Here is a 7,087-nt window from a genome sequence, read left to right on the forward strand (position 1 = left end):
AAGCTCTTCTTTCCCTCTTAATTTTTTATTTGAAATTCCCTCCCATTTATTATTTTTTATTAAAACAAAAATAGATCAACTCAAGAAATAAATATTTAGCTCTCCTTACCTTAATTATCTTTACCCTAACATAAAAGAAACATTTTCCAGATTGAAGCCACCACAACACCTCGTTGTCTCGATTGAAGCCACCATAGCACCCCACCGTCAGCCAACGACGAATCTCCTTGAAGCTGGCCAGAACCGTTGAGACTACGAAGCAATAATCGACGGATATCGCACTTCTCCATCGTGCAAATCAATACAATCGCGTGTCGTCCACGCAAATCGTCTTCTCGCGGTGCAGTTCGGAGCTCCATTGTCGACCTTGAGACTTCGCCAACACATTTGGATCTCTACTGTTCTCACGCTTCTTGCATTAGGTGGTTTCATTTTGTCAAAAAGTAAGTTAATCACACAAACTCTTCAGTGAAAAATTGAAGCATTTATATCATAATAGGAAAACCTAAGTTATTGCTTTATGCTCATTTCCAATGAAACAGGGGATATCAAAAGCTGATGGATTTGGGGTTTCTGGATTTCACATTTAATGTATGGGCAAAATGCTTTGATGATCAATGAATTTATCGAAAACAACTAGCACTACGTAATTTATTGAACTAACAACTTTACAATGTGTATATTATTGTTAAGAAAGGCATGATTCTAAGTTCTTTTCTCTCTAATTACAGGCTACCTACAATTTAGGAGTTGTAGAGTTGCGTATTTGGACTCTTGTGCATTCTTCATAGAATGGGTTGTTTTGTTTTGCTCTCAAATTCCTTGACTGTGAGTACCTTTCACATCATTTTGTACTTTGAAATTCTTATGTAAATGAAAGATTTTATTAAAAAGAATGCACCTAAATTTGCAGCATTTGATAAGCCACAAACATCAATAACTGACCATAAGCAAATACACCAAATGGAGGAACTATAGAAGCAGAATTACCACACAGAGGTGAGCAGTGTTTGTTATTTGTCACTCATGATTTGCTAGAGCTTTATGTGACCTATGAACCTGCATTATTAGTTCTATGGAATTTATGTTGCATAAGTAAAGAACTTTTCCCTTAGGCAAAGTTTTGTTTGTGATGATTTTTGATCAAATTTTTTACCCTGTTTGGTTTTATATATAGTTTGCGAAATTTGGACTCAGAAAAGAAAATGAAAGAAAAATTAAGAATCTGGAGGAAGACAATGATGAGCTAAAAGAAAAATATGCCGGTATCGAGAGCGAGTTGAAGGATTTAAAGAAATATATAAGTCAAGAGCATATCAACGATTTTAACAAAGGCTTAAGGCAGACAACATTCTTTTGTTGCATCTTAGCATGCCCTTCAAGGATGGCGGCTAAGTCGACATGCTTTACAGTGACATCCTTGGATAATATTTCCGCCTGTTTAGAGACGCCAACTTTGCTGCAGGTGTAAACCATCTTCAGAGATTCTTTGGTTGGTAAGGTCCTATTCGTGCCCCACGGTGGGCGCCAATTGTTCCCGTAGAACAATAACAGATTTTCATGAGACATAAATATTGCCTTACCCAATCTTCGAACCTCTCAAATGGATACTTTGCGATCTTGCGGGGTATGTCTTTGTATCCAGCTGTCGAAAAGGATATTTGAGAGGTTACCTGTAGAAAGGACTCCAACGATCAAGTCAGCGAGAGATTTCAAAGTCAAATCTCAATTTTCTGTATTAATGAATTGCGTACCTTTAATTGCTGGGGTCCACCTATATTTATAGAATATTAATCACAAATTGTAACATCCTGACCGGATATTACGAATTTAAATAATAAAATAAAGAAAGTAATAATTACGCTTCATTGAATAAAACATCATTTCCCAAAAGCGCGAGAAATTTAAAACTTTTATTATATCAATAATAAATCGAACAACCATAATTATAAATAATATCATAATATCCAAAAGTTGTGTAATACAAGGATTACAATTTATTTTAAAAACTCAAAATATAAAACTCCCCAAGCTATCCTCGCTCCGTAGCTAAGCCTCACTAAAACCACCTACAACAACATCATCTGCTCATGTATACTGCGTACACGATCATCGCCAACCAAAAGCAGATAAGGTGAGCTTAATAGATAAAACATATAAATATATATTCACATATGTAAAACACTTATATATCACACATCATTCACATCAAGGGAAATTTCCTTTCTTTAGTTCCATACCACATGGCCACAACCATGTGAATTGTGTTCTACATCTTCCAGTGATTACCTCAAAATGACTTGTTGCCATACCTATCGGCCACAACCGATAGAGCACGTGCGGGAAACCATTGCTGTGGATCATACACCGCAACGCTAGGTGGAGCTCCCAAATACGAACATAGTTCGCGACGTCCCAAGACTACCAAACTCGTCAGCTAACCACTGAGGATGACAATCTATCTGGACCCATCCGTACTGGCCACAACCAACACACTCATACTAACAACACTCGTCAACCTGAGCTCAACTCAAGGGTTCCTCGTGTTCATCCGCCATCCCGAGCTCAACTCGGGGGATGCCATTCCGAGCTCAAGTCGAGGAATGCTACGTGCTTAACCCCTATCCCAAACTCAACTTGAGGGATACATTTTGAGCTCAACTCGAGGAACACCAGCAATCCCACCTTTGAAGCATCACTAATGCCTTGTAGATCACGCACACAGAACCAACAACCCAAGGCTGCTGCAGCAAAATTGCCTGGCGGGGGACACGTACCGCTAGGCGCCAAGAGCCTCTATACCATCAATTACTACAGACACCGCCTGGCGGGTGATGAGTCATTATTTTCTTCCATTCCACTAGCCTTTGTGTACCCATTAGACAGTTGTTCAGTGCTTAATTATTCATCTTTAGAGTGTTTTTCATCTGTTGGGCTTTATTGGGCCACTGTTCTGAATTTGGACTAATTTCACATTACTTAGCCTAATTTTTGTTTAATAATTATTTTTAGGTATTTGGGTGAAGAAATTTTGGAGCTTGGACATCAATATTCAGTTGAAGAGAGTCGCCACATCATTTCCACATAATTTCCATGTCATTTCCACGTCAGCAGAGTGAATGTGCCAACATTAGAGGCCCAAGAGTGGCATTTTTGTAATTCTGAGTGGCAGAGTGGCAATTTTGTAAATATGAGTGACAGAGTGGCAATTTTGTAAATATGAGTGGCAGAATGGATGTGACCACGAGTTTTAGGTCTCCTTCCATGCACCCAGCCGTAACTTCATCTTCTACATTCTCTCCAACCACCATTTTCGTTCTCTAAGCTTCCATGGAGGCGCCCCTTGCGGTTTTTCACGTTTTTGGCTAGTTTTTATCGTTTTTATGCACATTTGACAGCACCCATTGAGGGTTTTACGTTTTGAATTCGTTTTCTATCTTAGGCAGCTCGTTTTGTGGTTTTATAGACTTGGAACAACACCCATTAATGGGGTTTTCGTGTTTATATATAACAACACCGTTTTACATTCCATTGAAGCTTTGAAATCTCTCTTTTTCAGAGAATTCATAGGTTAGGGTTTTTGAGTTTGATATTCTGTTTCAAATTCGAAGTGGTTGATTGTTCCATTTTCCATGTCTAGCTAAGTTTTTCGTATTGGTTCCTTGAAGAAATTAAATTGAAACCATGAGGTTGATGTTTTGCAGTGCACTCCAATTCCTATTTTCTCTTCATCCTATTCAATTTCGTAGCTTTGAATGAAATGAAATTTGTGATGCTTAATCATGGGTCCATGTTTTCCACAATTTTAGAACCCTTGTCATGCTTAGTGAGTTCGGGTTCTGCCACAGTTGCTTAATCTGTGTGTGTGTGTGTGTGTGTGAAATTGAAAGAAGAATGTGTGCTATGCTTAATGGCATAATGAAGCTGTGTTAATTTTTGCATAATTAATTAATTCAGAGTTTATGAGAGTAAATTGAATAAGATAATTGATTTAGTAACCTGTGATTGGTGGATTTTCAGTGGAATCATGGAATCAATATATTTTGAATTCTATGTTTAATTAAGTTTCGTCGTTTCTATTAGAATTTAGCAATTTTGTGTAAATCTGCCAAACCCCCCCTTTGTGTTATTGTTGTGTTCATATGGAAATTGAAGCTTTGAATGAAAATATTGGTCGTTGGGAGACGACTTGGTTCACTTTCATATACTGCATTTTATCTGTTTTAATTTGGTGGGGTACGACCTCTATCAAATTTGGCGTCGTTGTCGGGGACCAATCGTTTTGTTCAAAGTAAAATTTTCAGTGTGTTTGTGTTCAGTGTTTTGGTGTGTGTGTGTAGTTCAAGTGTGGTTGAGTTGGTGTATGTTCATTGTGGTAGTGTTTCTTTGTGTTTTCGTGTAGTGTGCATGTTGTCTGTGTAGTAGAGTGAATAGTGTCACGACGCGCGTGAATAATGTCATTTGTAGTAGTGAATAGTGCCTGAATAGTGTCTGAATCTGACATTTAACTTCTGGATTTTTGTTCTAGTAGCTACGGGGCTTGTTTTGACTTGACATTTTTTTCCCCGACTTCTAAGACATTGAACTTGATGGAAAAAATAGCTGGAGCAGTTGGTATGGTCTGAGTTGAGAGATTCAAAAACATTTTGGACTGATTTTTAGTGAAACTTCAGAGGACCATAACTTTTGCTCTGGTTATCAGAATCACTATTGTTTTATATGCATTTGGGGTGGAATTTGATTTCCTACCTTGTTGGAACCTGCTATTTTGGTTTGCGAACTCAGATTCTCCAGAAAAATGCCATTTTCTACATTTCAACAATGTTTTTTGTGATTTTTCTTCATTTTTCCACTTTTGAAAAACTTTTAAAAATACCTGTACTTTGAGTTTTGATCTTAGTTTTTTTGTGGTTCTGTTTGAGCTCTCAAAGGATAATCCTACAAATTTTCAAGTCATTTGGAGTTCGTTTGAGTATACTTGTAGCTATACCCTATGTTATGCCAATATCACTAGAATTAATGTATTTTGGTGCATGACTAGGGGAAACCCAAGTGAATTACGACCATTTGACCCTAAGATTGATAGGACATTCCATAGAGGACGTAGGCATCTTAGGAATCCATCTTTGCATGCTGAATATTCAGTGACTTTTCCTAACTCTTCTGATTCTCATCATACTCTTGACACTCCTCATTCCTTGCATTCTGAGCATACTGTTTATTCTGAGCATTTTGATTTTCATACTGATAACATGGCTCAACCTCCTCCACTTCATGAGAGGACCATAAGTGAGCTCATTGCACTAGAGTTCACTTATGATAGTTTATGCATTCAATACCCTGAGGAGGAAGTTCCATATGTGTTAAAAACTAGATTAATACACTTGTTGCCAAAGTTTCATGGCCTTGCAAGTGAGGACCCGTGCAAACACTTGAAGCAGTTTCATGTCGTCTGTTCCACCATGAAACCCGCAGATGTCCAAGAAGACCATGTATACTTGAAGGCTTTCCCTCATTCGTTGGAGGGCAATGCGAAAGACTGGTTGTACTACCTAATACCCAGGTCCATCACGAGCTGGGATGACCTGAAGAAATTGTTCCTTTCCAAGTTCTTCCCTACTTCAAGGACAACAACCATAAGGAAGGAAATTTCTGGCATCAAGCAACAATCTGGGGAGACCCTCTATGAGTATTGGGAGAGGTTCAAGAATCTCTGTTCAAGCTGCCCTCACCATCAAATCTCTGAACATCTCCTTCTTCAGTATTTTTATGAAGGCCTGCACCACATGGATATAAATATGATTGATGCCGCAAGTAGTGGTGCTCTTGGTAACATTACCCCAGCTGCAGCTAGGCAACTCATAGAGAACATGGCTTCAAATTCTTAACAATTTGGCATAAGGAGTGATGTCATAGTTGTTAGAGCTGTTCATGATGTAGGGGCAGCCGAGTACACGAAGAAGTTGGAAAGTAAGATTGATGCTCTTAGCACACTGGTCAACCAACTTGCTTCCAATCAGAGAGCTCCAGCTGCAAGAGTTTGTGGCCTTTGTACATCTATTGATCATTTTATAGACTCTTGCCCAGCATTGCAACAACAGGCTGCTGCTGCTTCTTCTTCTACACCAGTGGATACTCCTCAGGCCTATGCAGCTAATATTTTTAACAACAATAGGCCCCAACATCAACAACAAAACCATGATTTGTCAACAAAAAAATATAATCCAGGATGGAGGAATCACCCTAATTTGAGATGGGGAAACCAGGTCAACTAGCAGGAACAAAACCAACAATTTCAAAATGTGCAGCCACCTCCACAACAAAGACCTGCACCTGTACAAGCTGCTCCGGTTCCCCTTGTACCCGCACCAGCTCTTATTGCAGCACATGCACCTTCTTCTTCTACTTCATTGGAGGAGTTGGTCAAGATGATGACCCTTTAAAACATGCAATTCCAGTATGAGACTAGGGCCTCAATCCAGACTTTGACAAATCAAATGGGGCAGATGGCCACTCAGCTAAACCAAGCACAGGCTCAGAATTCTAACAAGTTGCCATCACAAACGGTGGAGAATTCGAGAAATGTGAGTGCCATTACATTGGGATCTGGGAAGAACATTGAAGTTCCCACTCTTGAGCCTACACCTCAAAAGGAAGTCGATCCTGCCACACTTCAGAGAAAGCGTGATGCTTATGCAGCTGGTCCTTTCACATCTGGTGTGACTTCTACGCCTTCCACCTCTACTGCTGCACCTTCCATACCTCTTCCTTTCCCTCCAAGAGTCATTCCGAGCAAGAAGATGGAAGAGGTTGACAGGGAGATCTTAGAAACATTCAGGAAGCTAGAGGTGAACATACCTCTGTTGGATGCCATCAAATAGATTCCAGATATGCAAAGTTCTTGAAAGAACTATGCACGCACAAGAGGAGGCTAAAGGGAAACGAAAAGATCAGCATGGGAAGAAATGTGTCAGCATTGATAGGTAAATATGTTCCTCAGATTCCTGAAAAATGCAAGGACCCAGGTACATTTTGTGTACCTTGCATCATAGGTAACAATAAATTTGAAAATGCAATGCTTGATCTT

General features: G+C 39.2%; 1 non-coding gene across 1 annotated transcript; it reads right to left on the bottom strand.

Annotated features, from left to right (window-relative positions):
- Window positions 1-5,633: 5,633 nt before the first annotated feature.
- Window positions 5,634-5,740, bottom strand: LOC114167974. The gene has a single exon (XR_003600573.1). It is a non-coding gene; the product is annotated as a small nucleolar RNA R71 (small nucleolar RNA).
- Between the last annotated feature and the right edge of the window lie 1,347 nt (window positions 5,741-7,087).

This window comes from Vigna unguiculata, chromosome 10 (assembly GCF_004118075.2).
Source record: "Vigna unguiculata cultivar IT97K-499-35 chromosome 10, ASM411807v1, whole genome shotgun sequence".
NCBI classification, from domain to species: Eukaryota; Viridiplantae; Streptophyta; class Magnoliopsida; order Fabales; family Fabaceae; genus Vigna; species Vigna unguiculata.